Source organism: Mesoplodon densirostris, chromosome 3, assembly GCF_025265405.1.
Source record: "Mesoplodon densirostris isolate mMesDen1 chromosome 3, mMesDen1 primary haplotype, whole genome shotgun sequence".
Classification (NCBI taxonomy): domain Eukaryota; kingdom Metazoa; phylum Chordata; class Mammalia; order Artiodactyla; family Ziphiidae; genus Mesoplodon; species Mesoplodon densirostris.
Genome location: NC_082663.1, coordinates 55439365 through 55463468, shown reverse-complemented (window position 1 = coordinate 55463468; position 24104 = coordinate 55439365). Strand labels below are relative to the sequence as shown.

Below are 24104 nucleotides of genomic sequence, written 5' to 3'. Positions count from 1 at the left end.
GCAGGCTTCTCTTACAGCAGTGGTTCACAGAATGTGGTCCTTGGTCTATCAACATCAGCAACACCTGGAAGTTTGTCAGAACTGCAAATTCTCAGGTCTACTAAATCAGAAACTCTGGGGGTGGGTCTCAGCAATCTGTGGTTCAACAAGCCCTCCAGGTAACTCTGATGCACACGCAAATTTGAGAGCCAGTAGCCCAGGTTACTCCTAAGTGTTTCCCATCTGTTGAAAATTAATAGTCAACAATTAATATTTTGGAAGCAAATAACTGATGTTAACCCAAATGCACAAAAATAGAAGATTTTGTCATTATGAGTTGTCTCCTGATTCATGGAGCTGTGTCAGATCCTCACCTTAAGTCCAATTTAATGACCTAACTCAGGTATCACATCCAGAGTTGGGAGTGATAGGAAATAAAAGCCAATATTTCCTCACCTAAAAAGACCATTTGAAAAATAAATATTCTTACACATGATATTTGTACCCTTGTCCAATTATTTACTTAAAACACACTCTTAGAAATGGACTTTCTGAGATGAAGACCACAATTATTTACAATTGTAATCTGTTTTGCTAAATCCCCCTTGAGAATATTGTGATAATCTACACCCTCATCTCATGGGTGCAACATCATTGCTTGGTACAATTTGTCCTATTTTTCCCAATTTAATTGGCAAAAAAATACAGTATTTTAAATTTGTTTCCCTCTGATTATCAGTGAGATTAATTTATCAGATGGATTTACTTGTCACCTGTATTTCTTCTCTGAATAGCTTTTCTTTATTCTTTTTTTGCTTTCTCACTTAGCGTCTTAGAATACACTGATACTGATAGATTTCCTATTGTATCCCAGGGATAAATACCAGCTAGGCATGATACATATGCACACGAACACACACATTCACACACTCACATGCACACACTGGATTCAATTGACTAGTGTTTTTAGTATTTTTTATCTACCTTCATAAGAGTAATGGGACTAGGTATTTTTTTCTTAAATTTGTCTCATCTGATTTTGATAGCAAGATTATACTACCCTTACAAAATAAGTTGGGCATTTTTCCTTTTTTTTTATGCTCTTAACAACTTATATAGTATATGGATTATCTATTTACGTTTTGTAAAAGTTGCCTGAAAATTTGTCTGGGTAGGTGGGTGTTTTTTGTGAGAAAACGATTTTTGCTATAATTTCAAACTTTGATAGTTACTGTTCTACTGAGATTGTCTACTTATTCTTGAGTCAATTTTGATAATTCATATTTTCTAGAAGAACATTTTATAAATATAGATGCAAAAACATGAATAAAATCTGATTAACCAATTACAATACAGAAATTCAAAGGCTACTGAGGTCTCCACAACTTAACAGTCTGATTTTTTAAAAATCTTTTTATTTTGAAATAATTTTAGACTTATAGAATTGTTGCAAAAATAGTACAGAATTCCCATCTTTCTCTAGTGTTAACATCCTATGTAACCATAGTAACATTACAAAAACCAGGAAATTAACATTGCTGTAATACTATTAACTAAACTATAGACTTCATTCAGATTTCACCAGTTTTTTCACTAATCCTGTTCCAGGATCCAATTCAGGATCCTGATCATTATACTTAATTGTCATGTTTCTTCCAGTTTGTGATAGTTCCTTGGTTTCTCCTTGTCTTGTATGAACTTGACACTTTTGCAGAATACTGGTCAGGTATCTTGTAGAATATCCTTCAGTTTGGCTTTGTCTGACATTTTCTCAGAATGGATTAAGGTTATGTATTGGGTTGGCCAAAAAGGTCGTTTGGGTTTATCATAAGATGTTACGGAAAAACCCGAATGACCTTTTTGGGCAACCCAACATATTGGGAAGAACACCCGAGAGATTTGCATATAGTAAGTAGTTTAGTCTTACTGCTATATACTATTTTGTTGTGTGAATATAAAACTTATTTATACATTATCCTGTTAATAGGCATTTGAATAGTTTCCAGTCTTGGGCTACTTCTGCTGCCTTTGCATGAACATGTACAGAAGTCTGAAACCTGCATGGTTTTTTCTCCCATTTTAGGTGATCTATGACTTCTGTCTCAATCCTTTTAGAACTATTTGCCTTTGAATTTCAAAATGTCATAAGAAATTGTTGACAGCATTCCAATAATTTCACCTAGTGGAGTAATTATTTTTACTCTGCACAGTTTCTTTTAATTCAATTACAGTTTTTTCTTTTGTATTTTTAACTTTTTTTTAAGTACTTCATTCACACTCATTATTCATATGCAGGATCTCTGTTTTTGCATTTTATGTCTATTACTTTCTCTTTTATTATTTCCAGCTTTCTGCCCTTCCCTTCTGCATGCTTTAGAATTTCCTCCTATTCATTTTTCAGGCTACGGATTTGCCTTTCTGCATTTTTTATTCTTTTCTCTATATCTGTATCTCTCTTTGACTTACACTACCATTAAAAATTTGAAATAACTTATTTGTTTTTATAACAAAGCTGGTACTCATAAATGTGCAGTTTTTTATTTCATCTCTTCCCTTTTTTTTCTTAGTTTGTATTTCTCTCTTTTTTCTATATTTCCTTTAAAATGAAAATATTTATTATCTACTTTTTTTCAGTTTCCCAGAATAAATATTTTCTAAAACGATGTTCTTTCTTGGAATGTAGTATTTATTTTCCTTTTTTATTACAGATTTTTTTCAGAAGTCTCATTTATCCCTTTGCTTGAGTTAAAGAGACAAGGCTATCTATAACTGTCATTTTTAAATAAACAAACAATAAATAGTATAGATGGAGTCTTGTATTTCCTCTCATTGTACTTGGGTGAATTTCCTGTCTCTCCTTTGAATCTAGGCTGAATGCCTGACTGGACAAACTAATGTCATCTGTTCAGCCATTTAAGTCATTCAGAAGTCTTTTGTTGAGCAGATAGTTGGGATTATGAATGCTTACGATTAAAAAATGTTTAATTATAAGCTTTTCCTACATATGTTTGAAACTAGTTCATCAAGTTCCAGTTCCACTGAGTTGGGAGAATATTCTGTTTTATTCAGTAGGCTCTAGTTACTAGCCATACTGGTTCAAATTCAACATCAAGAAATTCCCACTACTATGTCCTTTTTGTTTGGTGAAAGGGCATATATTTTTTTCTTCATCACCAGTTTCTTCCCTTCACATACTACCATCCACTTTATATGTACAGCAGAAATAGGTCCAAGTGAGGTGAGTTCCATCTCTTCAATGATCCATATTCTAGACACTACTTCTCCAGATTACCACTGCTAATAAACTTCTGAGTCAAAGAAGCCCCAGGGAAAACATCCCTTGCTTTCCTCAAGGGATCTATGACTTCTAAACACAGCACACAGATGGTTTCCAACTTCAATGCTTTCTCCCAACTCTTTCAGTCTTTGTCCTTTCAAACTAAGGGATATTTAGAAGAATGTTCCAGGAAGATCTATTCTTATTTGTCAGAATTCATACTCCCCCATCATTCTCTCAGTTGTGTGGTAGCTCACTGAATCATTTTCTGCTATGTTTCAAAGGTCATTTTTTTCTGTGAGAAATTTTAGAGTTCCAGATTGACACAATTACAAAGATTAAATGCTGGTATAATTTTTTATATTTTCCTCTTTGTAGTCTTTGAGTCGGTTTTGATGATTAGAAGGGAAGCACTGTTAAAATTGCTTTCACTTCCATCTTCTACTAAACCCTTGTATTTTCAGTATTAGATGTTGTATATCTTTTCTGTTTTTCTTAATGAATCCTGTATGGACCTAAGCCTTACAGGGTATAATATCTTGGGACAATTTACCATTTTCTTTATCTGTTTAATAAGTGTGGCTTTTCATAAATTAGGTTTAATACATATGGAGCTTAACTGTGGTTATGGCAACATACTTCACAATTTGCTCACTTTTTTCTTTCTCTCTTTGATTTTTAATGAGGCAATTATACTCTTTTTCACATATGCAGAATTCTTCTGCTGGGAATAATATTGCGACTTACTTTGCCAATAAAATTTCTGTTGCAGCAATATGGCAGGAAGTAAAGTGTTTTTTCCATAAGAATTCAGTTTTAGTTCATTTCTTGAAGGTTTCCACTGCATAAATCGAATACACTGTAATCTATACATGAATAAGAAAGCTTCTGAAATCCAATCGCAAAAGATGATGAGAGATACTTTAACAGCGCTTTCATACAGTCACTTTGTTTTAAAAATTCCTTTGCACTGTAGAGTGGTATGGGGCTAGGGGAAATGCACATATAAAGTAAGTTATTAAAAATAGCATTTGTGATCTCTAAACCTCTCGTTTCCACCCCTTTCACTTTCTTTTAAGATCAGATATAAATTGACGGCTCTCAGTGCTCAACATCATAAAAAAAAGAAAAGAATACAGAAGCAGTGGGGCTGCTCTACAGTATGTCCTTCTGCAAGGGTATCATCTCTTTGAATTATTAGATCTCTTATAAGAGTTTGTGAATATGGTCTGATAAAAGAATCTATGGTGTAGTAAGTCAAGACTGGATTAGGAATCAGGTGATATGGGTCTAGTACTGCCCTTGCCCTAAACCAGTTGTGTGACCTTGGGTGAGTCACTTTACTTCTCCAAGCATCTGCTTTTCAATCTGTAAAATAACGGGGTAACATTAGAGGTCCCCAAGCTTCCTTCCTGTTCTCAGACTCTGAAACACAAAGAGCCTCAGGTGTGCAATTACAAATGAGGGGTCTGCTGAAGCTCCTGAGCACGAACAAAAGAAGTCAAGCAGGCAGGGAGATAGAAATAGTTTCAGTAGCCCCTAGGGTATGCTTAGATATTGTCCAACTAAATATTGTGGGAAAACACTTTGATCACTATGCAAATCACTAGAAACTCATTTGGTCAAATACGAGAACAGGCCTGACAATTTAAAACCAATTGTGATGCCAGTACTGTTGCCTCAGACACATGGCAGATATCACTCATCACGTCTGAGCATCGGCACTGAGCCCGTTCCTCCCACTCCCCCTCTCAACAGAGCATTCCAGAAACTGCCCCTGTCAGTGAGGGTCAGCATGTAAGATGTCACTGCTCTGCCATCCTAAACCCTAAAGAGTTACTCAATATCCACAGTAAGTTCCAGTTTCAGAAACCTGAGGGAACTTGCAGTGCCCTACTGCTTGCCAATTATTTACTGAGAAATGCCCTGCCATCTTCCTTGAAGAAACTTCGCAACTTCAAATACTTGGAGAAAACTTTGAGAAGAAATTTCTATGAAATATTCTTGGCTTATGGAATTTAGTTTATCTCTACTTTAGTTTTAGTTATAATTGATCCATTGTAAGAACACGATATTAATTCCTTCTTATGCGGATAAAGCTTGAAAAAAGTGAGCAAAGAGCTTTAGAATCTTGCCCTCTGGTAGAAGCGCTGCTAGAAACTTTCTACAGAAGTTTCCTGACCTGGAGCATCTCATTACAGTGAGAATATACAGAATGACCTAATTTCAGGACTCACTAGCATACTCCCAGCAAAAGTACACTACTAGATCCTTGGAGAAAGAGTGCATTCTTAATTGCCATTTTCCATTTATATAACAAACAAATATTCAATGTCAAAAACTAAGAGAGGGAGGGAGGGAGGAAGGGAGGGAGAGAGAGAGAAATCTAAAGAGAAAGTTAAAATTGCCTATTATCCCACTATTTTTGAAAAACTGCCATTAAAAGTATTGATATGTAGATATTTTTTAAACAAATCAATTATCAGAACATTTACCTGCTAAAAAGGCCCTTTTTTTTTTTTTTTAGCATTTCTCTGTTCTCAAGCACATTTCATGTGTTGGCTAAAGTTTTTTGACGTAGAGAAGATTCTTCCTCACCTAATTGAATCCCTCAAACCATAAAACTGAGACACGGCTTTTAACACTCAGGTTTGTGTCCTCTGAATTGTCCATTAGAAACAATGATATATTTTTATTGGGAATGGGACCCGGAAACTCGAATTGAACTAAGGAAACGTCCAGATTCATCAGTCTCCAGTTTCCTTTTTAAGCATTGCCATCTGATTCTCTCCCTTCTCCACCCATCGCTTTGTATAGGATGAGCACTGTTTCAGTATTTCTCGGAAGCAGAATGATGCCATTGCCTGGAGCCCAGTGACAGCGACCTGATGTTTAAATCAGCATTGTTATAACAGTGAGCATGGAAGTGGAGGAGAATGAAGAAATAGACTGCACTTTACTACGTTTTCTAGTGCTTTTTAGCCTATTGGCCCACCTGCAGGAAGGATGGGACTTGAGGAATTATGCTTGTTTACGTGAGGCAACTGTTCTAACTCATCAGTGGAGGGATATTTGGAAAGGTTCTCCTTTCCTTTGGAATGTTGGCCAGTCCTGCATCCTTCCCTCCACACGGTACGAAATGTGAACTGCTCACTAACTAGGATTTTTAGTATCCATGTGTTTTCTGAGGAGTGGCAATGTTCTTCTTACCTGTCAGGGATCTAAAACCATGTGACTGATATCCAAAGAGAACCAGAGGAAATTCCTCTTTTAGGAAAACACAACTGTCAGTGAGATAGTTAAAGAAGAAGGAACAGGGTGAATAACGTCCACTAATGGATGACCACAGGCAGCCAGGACACATGTCCCATGTGAATGGGCAGAAGACGGCAGCAAGGTGCTTCTTTTCTCGCTTAAAACCCAATGACAAGGATGATGGGAGGACAGTTCTGGCAATGTTTCTACAAGAGCACGTGAAACCCCAAAACACCAGACCCAAATAAAAGAACTGCTAAACCCTAGAAAAAACCATAAGCACAGGGACTCCTAAAGCTTTCAGCAGGGCCAAAAAAAAAAAAAAAAAAAAAAAAGACTAAATCCACCAACTTGATTAAATGAGCTATTCATCTTATGGACTGTGGTTCATAATTGTCATCCTATTACTTGGGAATCAAGGATGGATCCTGGTAGTGACCCAGTTAAAATTGAGGGGATAGAAAATTAAATTGTTGTGTCTGGTTTATCTTTTTTTTAAGTGAACAATGAAACAACTGCAAGGCCTATACTGCATACTTCATGTCTTGGATCAACAAGGGAGCTATGCCAGATGTCAGATTAAATATTCCACAGCTGAAGTGTTTGCATAACTTTTTGGTGGCTACCATTTAAAGAAAGAAAAACAGTGATGGGCCTTTAAGAAAAATATTCCCTTAACTTGACATGCTCACGGTGTCCTGCCAGCAATTGCTCTCAACTTGGAAGGCGAGGCCATGCATATCTTGTCCCTTGAGGGACAGTGCCAGCTGGCAAGTGTGTCCCTGTGTTTCCATTTGCCCCAGGAGCATGAAGCCCCACTGTGCGCCCTGAAGGCCACAGCTGCACTGCTGTACTGTTTAACCATCTCTGTTTTGGCTAAGAAGCAAGGCATTTCCAGAAGGAATCTCCTGGTTCCTGAAGTGTCCGTCATGTTTCAACAATGCGTTTGCAATGGCCACGTGCGTTTTCAGTCTGGGCTGGCCCTGTGGACCTGCCCAGGAAAGTGGAGGCAGGTCCCCTATTGAAACAAAATAATAAGTCTGGACAAATCAGCTTTATTGTCATTGGCTCTGACATGGCCTGGATTAATTTTAGCTTTAAGTTTCTAAAGGATCGCTCAAGAGGTGACACTCTTCAATCTCAGGTTATTTGAGGGAAGAGAGGGAACTGACATATTTTAAGTGCCTACTAAGTGTCAAGGGCTTTGCATGTATGATCTCAATGACCTTTCCTAACCATCTAAGGAAGTAGTTGTTCCTCTATTCATTTTACCAATGAGGAAATGGAGGCACTGAGAGGGTCATTCCCTTGGCCAAGGTCACGTAGTTAAGAGCACAGGCTGTGAAGTCCAATTGCTTTGTTTTATCCCAGATCTGCCACTTACTCTCTGTGACCTGGGGCAAGTCACTTCACCTCTATTCTCCAACTTTCTCCTCCGGAAAATGAGAATACTCATAGGAATCCTCCATCGAGGACTAAATAATGTGTGTAAAGTGATCAATACCTAAGCTGGTCAATACATTCAGCCCTTGTTACATGACAGTGCAGAGATTTCAACTCATTGCAGCTCCCTTCCATGCTGGTGCTAATGCCACCTGCTCACCAGTTTTGCTGACCAATTCCACTCTTCTCCATGGGGAAGGCTTAAGTCAACACTGATATTCAAGACCCAAAGCTGAAGGCAGATTTAACGTCCTTGTTTTAAAATTATTTTCTCTATTGAGGCAAACAAGGTCTGCAGCTCTGGCTCAGGCTCTGCAGCTCTGGCTCAGGCTCCTATAAGAGAAGCTCTTTCTGAAAAGGAACCAGAAAGAGAGGAGAAATCATGGGAAGTATAGAGGCTGGAGGGCTCTATTGTCTCATCATCCAGGCCAGGGGCTTGGATTCAGAACTAAAAGCTGAAAAATTACCATGTGATATGTTTTCTCATGACAGCTGATGTCTAGTGTATTCACTGCAGCCAAAATCAGAGTTAAACTGGTGATGCTAACTGATATCAACCATCACAGGGCCTGTCAGCCTGGTCCTCAAGCCCTGCCTGGGAGCTTCCTGGGTGCCAGGCTCTTTGCTGGGCCTTGGGATGCAAAGATGGGTAAGACATGGTCCCTGTCCTTGCAGAGCTCAGACAAGTGATGAAACGAGCCTAAACAACACAGGGACCTTGCTTTCCAGCAAGGCTGTTTAAAATCTAGATCCTCTGAAATCCATTCAGAAAGAAACATGTACTTCATTAGCTGCCTGTAACCAGAAATTTCTGGAGCTTTGTGAAGAGGCTTAGGTAACTTTCTTTAATAATCCTCAATGAGAAATCAAAACCCACAAGTAGGAGGGAGGCCCATAATGCAACCAACTCAGTTAATCACTTGGAAGTTTTTCCAGTCTTGCAAGAATTTCTTGGGCACCAATTGCCCCAATAACTACTCCCAGGGACTTGGAATCAGAAGACCTGAATATAAGTTCCAGTCTCACCACTTACAAGCTGTATGATTTTAGCCAAAATCACTCAACCTATCTGAGTCATATTTTTTTATCTGTAAAATGGGGAAGATAAATAATATTCAGACTACAGGTTTATTATCAGAGAGTAAATAGATTAATGTTTTTGAAAGCCTTTTTATGCAGTAAAAACTTGTAAATACTTGTTCTTGTTACTTCCATTCATACCTTCTCTTGCATTCATCTTGGAATCATTTGTATTGTATGACTTTTAGATTCTAAGTTTCTTGATTTATAGTTTGATGTTTGTGAATATTTCAATAAAGAATGGGTGGGAAAGAATAGCATCAGTGAACAATTTTTCAATACCACCTCCATGAAGGACAATAGGTAAAAAGAGGGCATCTCCCACTATTTTATTTTTAAACAATTATTTGTGAATTATTTACTTTATGTCAGGTATTGTGCTAAATACTGTGTGTGTGTATGTGTGTGTGAAATCCCACAACATTCTCATTCTCACAACAAACTCCTCAAGATATCATCATTTCCATTTTACAAATAAAGAAACTATGGTTTCAAAAGCCTAAGCAATATCCTCAAGGTCAGAAGTCTAGAACCAATTGAACTGGGATGTGAATTTCTATCTGCCTAACTCCAAAGTACGGGTTCTAAACTATCCTATATCTGAAGTGATGATAATAATAATCTGAAATGGGAAAGGGGTGACTAATAACGATGTCTACTTATTATGTTTATAGGAAACTGAAATGTGATCATTTACGACTATCTTTGTGGGTTGGATAATAATTATAAATATGTACCTGTGGATAGAAATTTATGAGTTATGGTCTAAGCAAAAGATGAGTGAAAAATATAAAAGACGATGTAAATATGTGGTGCTTTTATACAAGCCTCTTCTTTAGCAGGACCTCTATTTTCCCTGAACTGATCTTGAGGGTCTTATATCATTATTGACTCTCTTAGCTAGAAATAATCTCATCAACTCTGAATTCCTAGAGCCTGTTAGAAGAATATTTTTTATGACTAACATTCCTGCCTCTGGACATTTGCACTTGCTGTTTTCCCTGCCTGCAACATTATCCTCCAAGAAACCTGTTCAGCTCACCTGCTCACTTCATGGAAGTGTCTGTTCAAATGTCCCTTATCAGACTGACCCTCCAGTCACATGACTTGACTAGGTCTTTTCTCATCACACTGTACAAAATAGCCAAGGCCCCCTCACCACGATTTTTCCATTGCCTTACTTTATTTTTCTTCAAAGCACTTCCTACCACTGAATATATTATTTAATATTTATGTATTTGTTTATTGACTGCTTCCATGACCCACACAGAAGTTCTGTAAGAACAGGGAATTTTTTGTTTGTTTGTTTATTGCTGCCCCAAATCTAGCACTTGGCACATAGTAGATGCTGAATACATGTCTGTTAAACAAATGAATGAATGAATGAAGAATGAATGAATATGGCCCTTTCTCTTTTGTATCATAGTTGGTTATACACGAGTCTTACCTCACCTAGGAAACTGAGCTTTCTGAGGTCAAGGTTTGTACCTGGCTCATTTTTACATCTCTCTAGTTCCTAACACAGTACTCATAATTTGTTTAGTGATTGAAAATTTGCAGAGATTTTACATATGTCTCATTTGTGATCTAAGGACTCTATAATATAGGTTGGTATTTTTATCCCCATCTGTTTTAGTCAGCTTGGCCTGCTATAACAAAATACCACAGACTAGGTGGCTTAAAAAATATACATTTATATCTCACAGTTCTGGAGGCTGGGAAGTCCAAGAATAAGATGGCAGCTCATTTGGTTTCTGCTTAGACCCCTTTTCCTGGCTTGCAGACAGCCACCTTCTCACTGAATTCTTACATGGTGGGGCCGGGGGAGGGAGAGGGAGAGAGGGAGAGAGGGAGAGAGGGGGAGAGAGAGAGAGAGAGAGCACTCTAGTCTCTTCTTCTTATAAGGGCACTAATCCCATTCATGAGGGCTCCACCTTTATCACCTCATCTAAACTTACCTACCAAATCCCCACCTCCAAATATCATCATATTGGGGTTAGAGCTTCAACATACAAATTTTGGGAGGACACCAACATTTGGTCTAAAACACCATCTTACAGATGAGAAACCATAAGTCAGAGAAATGTAATAATTTTTCCAAGGTCTGAGATAATGGATAAGTCAGATCTCAAGCCCAGTTCTTTTCTCTACAAGTCTAGGACTCTCTCTTTGAAGGGTCACTGCCTCTCCCTGTGTTAGGCTCATAAACAACTACTGAACCAGGAAAGAATAAATGGATACTGAAGCAGTGGTCCCTTAGAGGTACAGAGGAGACAGGAACTGTAAAAACCTTTCATACAGTCAATGTAAATGTAGATTTCTACTTTCAGGTTTTCTTGAATATTATTTTTTAATCAAACATGGTTTCAAATTTTTATTTTGTGATAGGAAATCTATCCTCACACTGTTACCCCCTCTGCCTTCAGGTTGAAGGAATAGAGGCTCTGTGAGGTAGAATAATTTGAATAGGTCACATAGCAACTAAGTTGAGAGAGACAGGATTTGAACTCAAGCCAGGCTGTCTCTTTTTATACCTGCAAGGGAGCTCAGTTCTTAATATGGCCATTGAGAAAACACTGTGTGTCCTATTTGGCTTGCTTGCTCTGGTAGGCATGGTTTAGAATAGAGTTCTCTTCTCCCACAGTAGTAGAAAAGACATAAGCCTCTGAAAACTTGAAGCTTTGGTTATTAATTCTTCCCTAAGTGTGTGTGTGTGTGTTTGTGTGTGTGTGTGTGTGTGTGTGTGTGTATACACAAACATATATATTTGGGGGGACATCCTTAAAGGACATGCATTTTTTCCCTGGATTTGATGAGCTCTTTAATCTCCAAATACTTGTGTAATCTGTCACTAAGCCCCAGAATTCCTGGAACCCTTATATAAAGTCAACCCAGATTCCAAACTTAATGAGATTTATCCACCACTAATCTCCATATCTATTTTTAACAGAAATATCTTACTTATTTTCAAAACAGAACATGTCTCTATAACATGCCATTGCAGCAAATTCTACATCCTTGTAGATCAGAGTATAAGACAGAGTACAGGGTGAGATCTCAACCCAGAGAATGCTTTGTCTTTTATGTTTTAGGTTAGACTACAGATAGAAGGAAGAACTGTGGGGTTTAGACATTAAGCAGACTAATTCAAACTCAAAGCTACATTTAAATTTGTTTGCCTGGGAATGCCTGATTATGTAATTCCATTCTCTGTTCTACCCTACCATGGGCAAAAACAAACCAAAACAAAATCCTGCCTTGTTTGATGCCAATAATAAATTCACATGAAAAGCTGCCTTTCCCCGGTACCCACTATACATAAAAAATTGCATGTACCGAGTGTGACCTAAGCCAAGAATCTTCAGAGGAGCCACTTCAGAAGGTCTCCGCCTCTGAAGCCAACAATGTCAATCCTTCTTCGGAACTGTTCATTGGAAGTGGATCCATCTTTAAAGGTTAGCTTGGGAAGAGAAACAGAAATGCTTGGAAGAAAAAACAAAGATGCTCATTCTACTTTTTGCACCTACAATATGAAGGATTTTGCCTGATTAAGAGGGTGCTAAGTACCATTAAAGCTCCAATATTCTCTGATGATCTGATTTTCCCCATATAACACGCTGTTTTGCCAATCCCAATCTTATTTTCTTCCTTCACAGAAATCCAAACAACTTGACATGGAGTAGGCAGTTTAATATGATTTCCCTGTGAGTAAAATAAAATGAATTTTCTGAGGATGGAAATTGATTCACAGCAAATCAGTGCTGGAACAATCATTTTCTTCTTTGGCCTCTTATTCTGGATTCACAAGCCACACAGCACATGACACAGACAATTAGCTGTTTATCCTACTTCTGGCTGGCTTCAGAAAGCGTCCAAGTCTGTGCTAGAACAATGAAGAGAACACAGGTGTGCAGCATTTCCAGCAAATCCAGAGTTCCTGGGAAATAAATGTTTTCAAACTTTAAAAGGTACTAAAACAGCTTCTTATTTAAAGTGTTGACACGGTAAAGGACACATTTCTTCAGCAATCACTTTGCCAGCTTTTCTATTTGGCAAGTCTAAATTTTTTTATAAGTTGGATTTATTTAAAGTGAGCACACCTGTGAGTAAACAGAGAGCATTAACCTCAGGAGAGTGACATAATTCCTGGTGGACGGGCTGGAGCTGGTGTTTGGAGCCTGCGGCAGCCAGGCCATGAGGGTTCCTCACTGTCATTGCATTTAGAAGCTAAGAATCTTGGACATGACATTTCTTAAAAGCACATATTTATTGCCCCCATCTGTATATGACTACTTCCAGAGTACTTTCATCATGATACCTAAGCAAGGTAAATAGAAAACATTTTTTAAATGAAGTCTTCCGAAGAGTCATTCTTGAATGTAAGTAAAAATAAAGCGTCAAAATAGCAATTCAAAAAAAGAGGATGGCTGCAAACTGTTAAGATGTAGGCATGTACTCCGAATATTTTCTGAAGTAGACACAGAGACCTTTCTCTCTTCTCCATGTGCCCTCTGTATTTCCAAGCCTTCATTTAAGTAAGCAGGGAATGGGTGAAATAAGCTGCTTTGAATAGGAAACTAATTGGGGGAGGCTACAAAAGAGTCATTTTATAATAGCACTGGATCTGATAAAAGTTTAACCTCCAAGTTTTCCTGAGGGACACTGTGAGGAAGATTTTTATTAAAATCCCCAGTTTCCAAGGCTTCAAGAGAAACCACTGGCAGCGTAGGGCTGTCATCAGCATCACTTTTCACTTGATTTGATGTGTGGGGTGGGGATGTCTGAGCCTATGCAGAACTATAATGTTAGAGACTGAATGTTTGTCCCCCCAGAATTCACATGTTAGAAAACCTAACCCCCAATGTGACAGTATTAGGAGGTGGAGCCTTCCGGAGGTGATTTCACGAGGGTAGAGCCCTCATGAATGGGACTAGTGCCTTTATGAAAGAGACCCAGAGAGCTCTGTTATCCCTTCTACCATGTGAGGACACAACGAAAAGACAGCCATCTATGAACCAGGAAGCAGGCTCCAACCAGACAACAAATCTGCTGGAGCCCTGAATTTGGACTTCAGCCTCCAGAACTGTGAGAAATAAATGTCTGTTGTTTAAGCACCCCCCCCCACCGTCTATTACAGCATTTTGTTATAGCAGCCTGCACAGAGACACATAGTAAGCCCTGATACTGCCTGACTGCACTGCTAAGAAGCAAACTTTATAAACTTCCCCTTCCTTCTTATAAACTCCAGCATTTTACCCACAGCACCTTGTAAGCCCATACAAATCCCTGTCACATGTTGCTTAGTTTCTTTAAAGCTATTTATAGCTCAGGTTATATCCTGCTCTGACTCCTCTTTTTTTCTCCTCATTTCATAAGTTGAGTGTCATGTTTCAACTTGTGAGGCTTGTTTTAATTGTTCCCTCCATCATTCCCCATGTTAGGGATAATTTGCAGTGGTTAGAGAAAAAAATGTATGCATCTGCCTAACATTCAGTGAACATCTACATGCAAAACACTGTGGAGCATCCAAAGTTGAATCAGGGTCAGAACCAACTCTCACATAGTTTCAATTTATAGGAAAGATAAAACATAAAAAAGTATGTTACAAGAAAAGGATGGAAGAAACTGTTAGATGTTAGTAGCAAGTTCCAAGGAAAATGACATTTGGTCTCCCCTGGAGATCAGGAAGAGTCTCATAGAAGTCATTTTTGGACTGAGCCTTGAAATATTCTTTTTAATTTTATATGAAGCAATATATTTAATTTTTCTGACATCACAGCCCCAGCAAGTGGTTTTGTACTGAATTTAATGGAGTTCCATAGAACACTTTGTGTGTGGGAGCAGGAAGAGAGGGAAGTAACCACAAAATTTCAAAAAACAAAAACAAAATCCTGGATAACTGTTAGCATCTGTTCCATCCCACATTAATAAAATTCACCTGGAAATACCACATAAAAGGAGACCAGACAACAAGAGTGGAGGCAAAAGAGGGCATATTGGCAAAGAAAAAGTCAGCCGAGAGGAGAAAGCCACAGAGCATTCCAGGGACAGACCTCACTCTCCCTCCCAAAACCAGGAGGATGCTCAGCAGGGATGCTGAGGCTTTACTAGATCTATCTCCCTCAAATAATGCTGAGTACGCAGCATCCAAGGGAAAAGAGGGGAGGGAGGCAGGGCGTGAGCAGGCTGGGGGTGGACATGAGGGAAAGAAGCACATTTAATGAAGGAGATGGTGAAGGGTGAAAGAGGTGGATGTGTATATCGAGAGAGACAGACAGAGATGAGGTGCACTTAAACTGAAAAGCAATGTCCTAAGTTTCATTATTAAACAAAAAATAGATTTCCTTATTATTCCTACCCTACACTGAACTTATTAACAGTTTTTTAAAAAATTGTGTGTCTGTGTGTGTGTGTTTCATTAATATTTTGCTCTTGCCTGAGAGAGGCCCGTGATCGTATTGGGTTGAGGCTTGGCATGGTTACACCTGTACCTGGAAGGATGCCCAGAGTTTCCACAAACCCCAGACCTCCCAAGCCAGGCAAAGCTAGTACATTCTGGGGGCTGGTTTGCCCATCATCCCTTGTGCAAATCCCAGGTCTAGGACCCCAGGGCTGTTTATGGCCTGGGACTTCCCCTCATGGAACCATTTCAGTGTCTGGCTGGGCTTCTCAGGTGGAATGTAGAGGACAGGTCCAACTCAGGTAGGACTTCCTGCAGATCTGGGTCCGAAAAGACTGAAGACAGGCCACTCCCCAGCACAGTGATGGAGTCAGGACCCCTCAGGCCCCCAGGCTTTTAAAGTGCTGAATTCTCAATTGGGTGTTAGAATGGCCAAAGGTGCCTTCTCCTGGGACCCCATGGCGCCAGGAAGTTGCTCTGCCTCCACTGGGGCCATGGCAAGAAAATGATACCTGCTGTGGAAGAGACTCATCTTGGAGGGAACTCCTGCGCAAACCCATCTGTCCTTGAGATGCCATCTCAGGCTCCTGGGACCCAAGACCCACAATAGGTTTGTGTGACATCAAATCAGACCCCACTGAAACACCATGAGGAAGCATGTTGGTTTCCATGGTAACCAAGGAGGGCATCTGGTTATAGTGAGGAGCGGCTGGGTCATTCCCATGGGGTTGAGTGTTAGCATCAGAACCTGAAATTCGAGGATTTTTATGTATTAATGCCCATTCCGGGCAGGTTATTCATTGATGAGAAGTTAAGTGAAGGAGCTGGACGGGAGCTTGTCATCTGAGTCGACTGCCGTCTTGATGGTATGATGGAATAATCAGGTAGAACTGGACATTGCAAACTTGAACATTTAAGACACCACAATGGAGAGCAGGCTTGGGGAAGGATAGGCTCTGGAGGCGAGTTGTACTAGAGAGAAGACATCTGGATATTCACAGAAGCAGATCATCCACAGAGCAGCAGCAAACCCTAAGAAGGCTGTTTAATGAAGGCAGCAGCATCTGGGCCTGCCATCAGGCCTACCATGTACAATGGAATCTGGAGGCACTTGAGGTTTCCTGAGGGTGAGCCCAGCATTGATGACTGGACAGTACATGGTGGGAGGTTGCAGAGGGTTCAGACCAGGAGAATGCACAGGGCTGCTTGCCGCAGATTTATTCAAGGGCTTTTGCCCCAGGCCATTTCAAACTGGAGGAGCTGTGTTGAGGCTAATGGGGTTTCTAGAGGGTTGAGATGTATTGGTGGCTATGACAGAGCTGGTCATTAGTCCTTCTGGTGGGTCCGACTGTTTCTCTGAGATTCTGCAAACCACCGTTGCTTCCTGGACCTTGAGACACGGAAAGTGTGGCCTAAAGCCCAGGACATACTCCTGCTGAGGGCGCTCAGCAGATGGCAGGGGAGCCATCTTCCGCTCAGCAGGCAGCATCTCGGAGCCACCTGAGTGCAAGTCATCATCTCCCCAGGGCACACTGAGCCTCTCATCTTTTTTTTTTTTTTGCAGCACGTGGGCCTCTCACTGTTGTGGCCTCTCCCATTGCAGAGCACAGGCTCCGGACGCGCAGGCTCAGCGGCCATGGCTCACGGGCCCAGCCGCTCGGCGACATGTGGGATCTTCCCGGACCGGGGCACGAACCCGTGTCCCCTGCATCGGCAGGCGGACTCCCAACCACTGAGCCACCAGGGAAGCCCGCCTCTCATCTTTTGAGGTATCATCTGAAAGTTGGATCCCTTGTTGACATTTAAATTGACACTTCCTTTCATGACATTAAGGACCATCCCAAACTCAAATTCCCAACCAGGGCTCATTGGTGGGGAATAGTTTTTGGAAAGTTATCCTGGCAGGACTACAGGAAAATGGGAATGCTCACTGAGAGCCTGGGATCCTGCTAGTCATCTCCATGTTGGACCTTATTCCTGTTATGCTTATCCCAGGGAGACCACCTTGAAATTTCTCTGCAAGCTGCTGTTGAAGCATCTCTGCAGACAATCTTTGGGGATTTTGGAAGCAATCCCATCAATCAAAAAGACCCCCTGGCCAGGAAAGAAGTTTCAATTATTTGGAATTTTTGACATGTTGTCTGGCCAACTGACTCCAGAAAGACATGGTCTGGATGCAGGGTTGGTGACATTTGTCCTTCCATTTCAGATGATCATTCCTGCAAATCCAGGAAGGCATATCTGATCCCTGGTATGTTAGAGTCGAGGGCCATGTCCCTAAGAGCAGAGAACATGGTGTAGTCATACTATCAGAAGATGGTTCTGCTTGCCCAGGTGCCCAGCCTTCACTAGGGGTCATCTGGTATCTAGGGAGAGGCCCTTAGAGAAATTCTAAGGTCCGTGCAGATAAACCTTTGTAACCTGGAGGGAGCACTAGGGTACAGCCACTTTTCCCTGATACCTCTTCTTCTGTTTATTAAAAACTCCTGCTATAATTTCAGCCAAACTATCTGCTCAGGAGTCATATGATCTGGGTGGTTGGGTCTTAGGGGCCCAGACTAGGAGTTCATGGAAGGTGGAATCACTTCATCTGGACAAAAGGGCACATCTCTGTATCCTGGAAGGACAAGTGGAGCCTCCACAGCTGTCTAGGACCCAGGTCCCTTACCTAAGCTTTGTTATTAAGCCACTCTGGCCTGTATCAACCCTTCTGGTTTCTTTGGAGGTTCATTTAACACTCCAGCATTCTGCATCCCTTGTGCTGCTATGAATGTCTTTTCATCAGGGGAAAGCATGTGCTAGATTTCAGAGTTTGTAAGGAGTGCTCCCGATGCTGCTCATGATGTAGTCTATCTGGGGTTTCTCCCAGGGTGGGGGGATCTCCACTGGACACTAGTGGAGGGAGGTGGGGAAGGAGTACCTCGGGATCTGCCAGAGCCATTGCCCCTGTAGGAGACAGAGGTAACTGCTTGGTTTGGGGGCATCAGGCCTGGTGCAGTACCATGTCGGAGCAGTGCAGTAGAGCTGGCAGGGCTGCCTGCAGAAGGAATCAGTTTGTTTTCTACCCCAGGCTTATCGCAGGGGACATATGGGAGCAGCAGGTGTGGGTGCTGGTGCCAGAACGCACAGAGTTGGCTGCGGTGTGGTATTCAGGGAAGAATTCCAACCCTGGTTGGCTGGAACTGGGAGAGGTTTCAGGTCATTCCAAAGGCACATATCTGCCTGTTCACAGAGGTTTGCTTCTCTCTGTCTTGCTTCTAGGGATGTCACGGATGTGAAAAGGGGCAGCAGTTTCAACTTGACACTTAGTGCAGAATCTGCAGCTTGAAAACATACACACTATTTGGTCTAATGTCTTTGAAGCAGGTGTGGGCTTTGGATAATAGTCTGGCTGTGGAAAGGCCTGGAAGAGCTGTGGGTCGCATAACATGATGGGGTCATCAGTGGGTTGTGCACTGGGAATCCTGGGACCTTAGTGCTCAGCAGAATTCCATTCTTCAGTCCCAGGAGCTCTGACCAAAGCAGTGAGGTGGCAGGGGACGGGGAATACCTTGCTCCCTTGGCACCATTTGCAGCCACATTCTTCAGGTCCAGGCTCCCACCAGGCCGAAGCAGTGCTTACAGTGTATGGCTCCCACTCTTGGAGTCATTAAGAGGGGGGACTAGGATTGACTGGCCAGCCCCCTTGTTTTCTCTGGAGAATTTGAAAGGCAGGTGGGGATTCCCAGATGGGGTCATCACTGTAAGGAAAGGCCATCATCTCCTGCTTTGACTTGGACTTTGACTCTTTTTTTTTTTTAACATCTTTATCGGAGTACAATTGCTTCACAATGGTGAGCTAGTTCCTGCTCTATAACAAAGTGAATCAGCTATACATATACATATATCCCCATATCTCATCCCTCTAAAGTCTCCCTCCCACCCTCCCTATCCCACCCCTCTAGGTGGTCACAAAGCACAGAGCTGATCTCTCTGTGCTATGCAGCTGCTTCCCACTAGCTATCTATTTTACATTTGGTAGTGTATATATGTCCACGCCACTCTCTCACTTTGTCCCAGCTTACCCTTCCCCCTCCCCATGTCCTCAAGTCCACTCTCTATGTCTGCATCTTTATTCTTGTCCTGCTCCTAGGTTCTCCAGGACCATTTGTTTGTTTGATTTTTTAGATTCCATATATATGTGTTAGCATACAGTATTTGTTTTTCTCTTTCTGACTTACTTCACTCTGTATGACAGACTCTAGGTCCATCCGCCTCACTACAAGTAACTCATTTTTGTTTCTTCTTATGGCTGAGAATATTTCATTGTATATATGTGCCACATCTTCTTTATCCATTCATCTGTCGATGGACATTTAGGTTGGTTTCATGTCCTGGCTATTGTAAAAAGAGCTGCAATGAAAAGATACTTGATATGATTTCTATTTTCTTAAATTTACCAAGGCTTGATTTGTGAACCAAGATATGATCTATCCTGGAGAATGTTCCATGAGCACTTGAGAAGAAAGCGTATTCTGTTGTTTTTGGATGGAATGTCCTCTAAATATCAATTAAGTCCATCTTGTTTAATGTATCATTTAGTTTGTGTTTCCTTATTTATTTTCATTTTGGATGGTTTGTCCATTGGTGAAAATAGGGTGTTAAAGTCCCCTATGATTGTGTTACTGTTGATTTCCCCTTTTATGGTTGTTAGCATTTCCCTTATGTATTCAGGTGCTCCTATGTTGGATGCATAAATATTTACAGATGTTATATCTTCTTCTTGGATCGATCCCTTGATCATTATGTAGTGTCCTTCTTTGTCTCTTGTAATAGCCTTTATTTTAAAGTCTATGTTGTCTGATATGAGAATTGCTACTCCAGCTTTCTTTTGGTTTCCATTTGCATGGAATATCTTTTTCCATCCCCTCACTTTCAGTCTGTATGTGTCCCTAGGTCTGAAGTGGGTCTCTTGTAGACAGCATATATACGGGTCTTATTTTTGTATCCATTTAGCCAGGCTATGTCTTTTCCTTGCAGCATTTAATTCATTTACATTTAAGGTAATTATCAATATGTATGTTCCTATTACCATTTTCTTCATTGTTTTGGTTTTGTTATTGTAGGTCTTTTCCTTCTCTTGTGTTTCCTGCCTAGAGAAGTTCCTTTAGCATTTGTTGTAAAGCTGGTTTTGCAGTGCTGAATTCTCTTAGCTTTTGCTTGCCTGTAAAGGTTTTAATTTCTCCATCGAATCTGAACGAGATCCTTGCCAGGTAGTGTAATCTTGGTTGTAGGTTTTTCTCTTTCATCACTTTAAATATGTACTGCCGCTCCCTTCTGGCTTGTAGAGTTTCTGCTGAAAGATCAGCTGTTAACCTTATGGGGATTCCCTTGTATGTTATTTGTTGTTTTTCCCTTGTTGCTTTTAATATTTTTTCTTTGTATTTAAGTTTTGATAGTTTGATTAATATGTGTCTTGGCACATTTCTCCTTGGATTTATCCTGTATGGGACTCTGAGCTTCCTGGACTTGATTAACTATTTCCTTTCCCATATTAGGGAAGTTTTCAACTATAATCTCTTCAAATATTTTCTCAGTCCCTTTCTTTTTCTCTTCTTCTTCTGGGACCCCTATAATTTGAATGTTGGTGAGTTTAATGTTGTCCCAGAGGTCTCTGAGACTGTCCTCAGTTCTTTTCATTCTTTATTCTTCTCAGTGGTAGTTATTTCCACTATTTTATCTTCCAGGTCACTTATCGTTCTTCTGCCTCAGTCATTCTGCTATTGATTCTTTCTAGAGAATTTTTACTTTCATTTATTGTTCATCATTGTTTGTTGGACTTTGACTCTTTCGTGGTGGAGTTCCTCCCTTTAGGGTTACTGGACTGCACTGGTTGAACGACTGAGCCTGCAGTCACAGACAGGGACAGGCTCTCTGAGTTCTTCTTGGACCACAGCAGAAACCATTGCTGAGTCAGTGACAGTGGCTTGCTGCTTGCTGGGTGCGTTCCTTCATGTTGGCTGCCAGTATAGCTTGTTCCTCTTTGTTCTTCTGTGCTCTGGAAGTGGGTCTTGCAGCTTCAGCATTCTCAGAGTGTGCTTCCTGCTGCCAGAGGAGAACCTTGCATGTTGAGGGCACACAATACACAAGGGCCACCATGCTGCCGTGCTGATCCTGGAGCTCTGGGGTCTAGGAGCCATGTTCTCAAAGGCAACCCCCACCTTTTGGGAGTTCAATTTGCTCTTTAATCTACATTGGGACACAAAAGGACTTTCCAATGATGATTGCTGCCACCTAAAGTGAAGTGCCTTTCTAGGTGAAAATTGGGCTGACACCGGCTAGTTCCACATTTAGTCCCTGGAGGCAGGGTGGTGGCAGGGAATGGGGAGTGGGCTTGGGTCCAGGTCCCAGCCAACTGTTTAGCTGGGTGGCAGCCTCCCTTCTTCTGTCCCCCCACTGCAGCTCTTAGCGTGTTTTAACCACTGGAAGGACCAGGTCAAGAAAGCATATAATAAATAAGCTTGGAAAGGTTAGTTGGCACAGATTTTAGGAAAGTCTTAAATGCTAGATAATAAATTTGGAGGGTTTCTTTGGTAGGGAGTGGGGAACTACTGAAGATTTCTGGACGCGGGAGCAACATGATCTTGACTTGGCTTTAGAACGATTCACTCTCCCATTACTGTTTAGAGGGAAAAGCATCAAGATACTTCCAGATGCAAGTAAGAGAATACCAAACCAAGATGGTTTGGATGATAGAGATTTATTACCTCATATAATAAGAAGCCCCGTAACTGTAAAGAGAGATGCAGTTGTTTTTCACAGAGCAATGATGATATTTGAAACCAAGAGACTGACTGAGGGTGTCAAGAAAGGTCACAGAAACAACAGCAACAAAAATTGACCAATAACAGAAATCTGTAGAATGTCAAGGAGGAAAACTGGGAAGCAGAAAAACAAAAACATAAATTCCTTATTATCTAATTTTTGCTACTTCTAGTTTAGTATGAGAGCTCACCTCTACCCCCTCAATGATTAGTTTTAAATGAAAATAGTTCAATATGAATACTCATTCTCTCAGGAATATTACATTCTCATTTCAGAAAACCAATTTAGTCAAGCATTAGGATAACTGAAAGGGTCCTTTCTCTATAGACAAGACCTCTGATCCATTTCAAAATAATTTTATTTACTGTCACCAAAAGTAATTAGAGCACTCATCCCTAGTGGCCACTGGTCATCTTATGAGAAGTTTCCACATTCATACAGGGAGCATCCCTGAAATCTGTGAAGAAACTCAGGCACACACAGAGCACTGTTTCCTCCCTGGAAACAGGAGAAGGCAGCTGCTATAGCTGTCAGTAACCAGGCAAGGTGCTCATCAAGAATTTCAGAATGCCCAGGTCAGGGGCACCTCTTCACATGTCTTGGCAGAGTGTCCTCCAAGACCTTACTGTGATCACCATGAGATCCTATTTTGTACAGTAGGATAAAGGGATGTAGATTTGAAACTGAAAAATGAAAACACTATTCTCCATCTTTTACTCTTTTTTTTTTTTGCGGTACGCGGGCCTCTCACTGTTGTGGCCTCTCCCGTTGCGGAGCACAGGCTCCGGACGTGCAGGCTCAGCGGCCATGGCTCACAGGCCCAGCTGCTCCGCGCCATGTGGGATCTTCCCGGACCGGGGCACAAACCCGTGTCCCCTGCATTGGCAGGCGGACTCTCAACCACTGTGCCACCAGGGAAGCCCCATCTTTTACTTTTGACTGAGCATAGTTAACACATCAGCTCTATCATTCTTCTGAGCACTCCGGGTGCGAGTGGCAATACCCAGCCAAGGCAGGTGTCACTCAGTGCTCTGTCCCATAATTGTTTTTTTCGCCAATAGACCAAAATGACACAGTCATAAGAAATGGGCACTAATGATTCTGCGAGGAGACCAAAGGGGATGTTGAACCTTTGTAGATGATGAAGTTGATGCCAGACAACCTGCCCTTGCAGATTGATTCTACTGCCCACACCTAAGGACTCAACTCCTTGCCCTTGGGGTGATGTGCTTTTGCCACAGACAATAATGGTAAGGTCTAAATGGAAACTAACAGTGCTACATTCTGTAAAATTATACCAGAGCTTTTAATTTAAAAAGCTCAATTGTATAATTTTTAGGTTGATCCCTCAGATACCATGTAGTTCTTCAGTGGATTTGAATGAATGAAAAAAATAAGTAAATATCTATAGATGTATAGATACAGGTATAGACAGTTAATATTTACTGAGCACTTAGTATGTACCAATATGTTTACATGTATTAAATTATTTAAACCTTATGAGGAAGATACTGTTATCATTATATTCTTCTCATAGATGAGAAACAACAGGAATAGAAAAAGACGTTGATAGATGGGTTGCAATGAGTTCCAAAATGAAAGTAACAAATAGAATGTCAACAATGACATTTGCATATCCCCAATTTATACATACTTATTTTGTCTTTTTTTTTTTTTCCTTTCTCCCAGCTTCATCACACAAAACAGTTTTGAACCTGGATAGGCTGAGCAACCATCTTCAGGACTGTAAGGGAAAGCTGCTGTTAATTAGCAGCTCTTAATTAGCAGCTTTCCAGAAGACAATGTTCCATTCTCCTCTGGAACAATGTGTCCATGGACATTTGCCTCCAAGAGGTAGCTGGTAAA

The 24104-nt window shown here is 40.8% G+C and overlaps 1 pseudogene; it reads right to left on the bottom strand.

The window, feature by feature from the left end:
• Positions 1–11: 11 nt before the first annotated feature.
• LOC132486767 (B-cell CLL/lymphoma 9 protein-like) lies at positions 12–21379 on the bottom strand (annotated as a pseudogene).
• Between the last annotated feature and the right edge of the window lie 2725 nt (positions 21380–24104).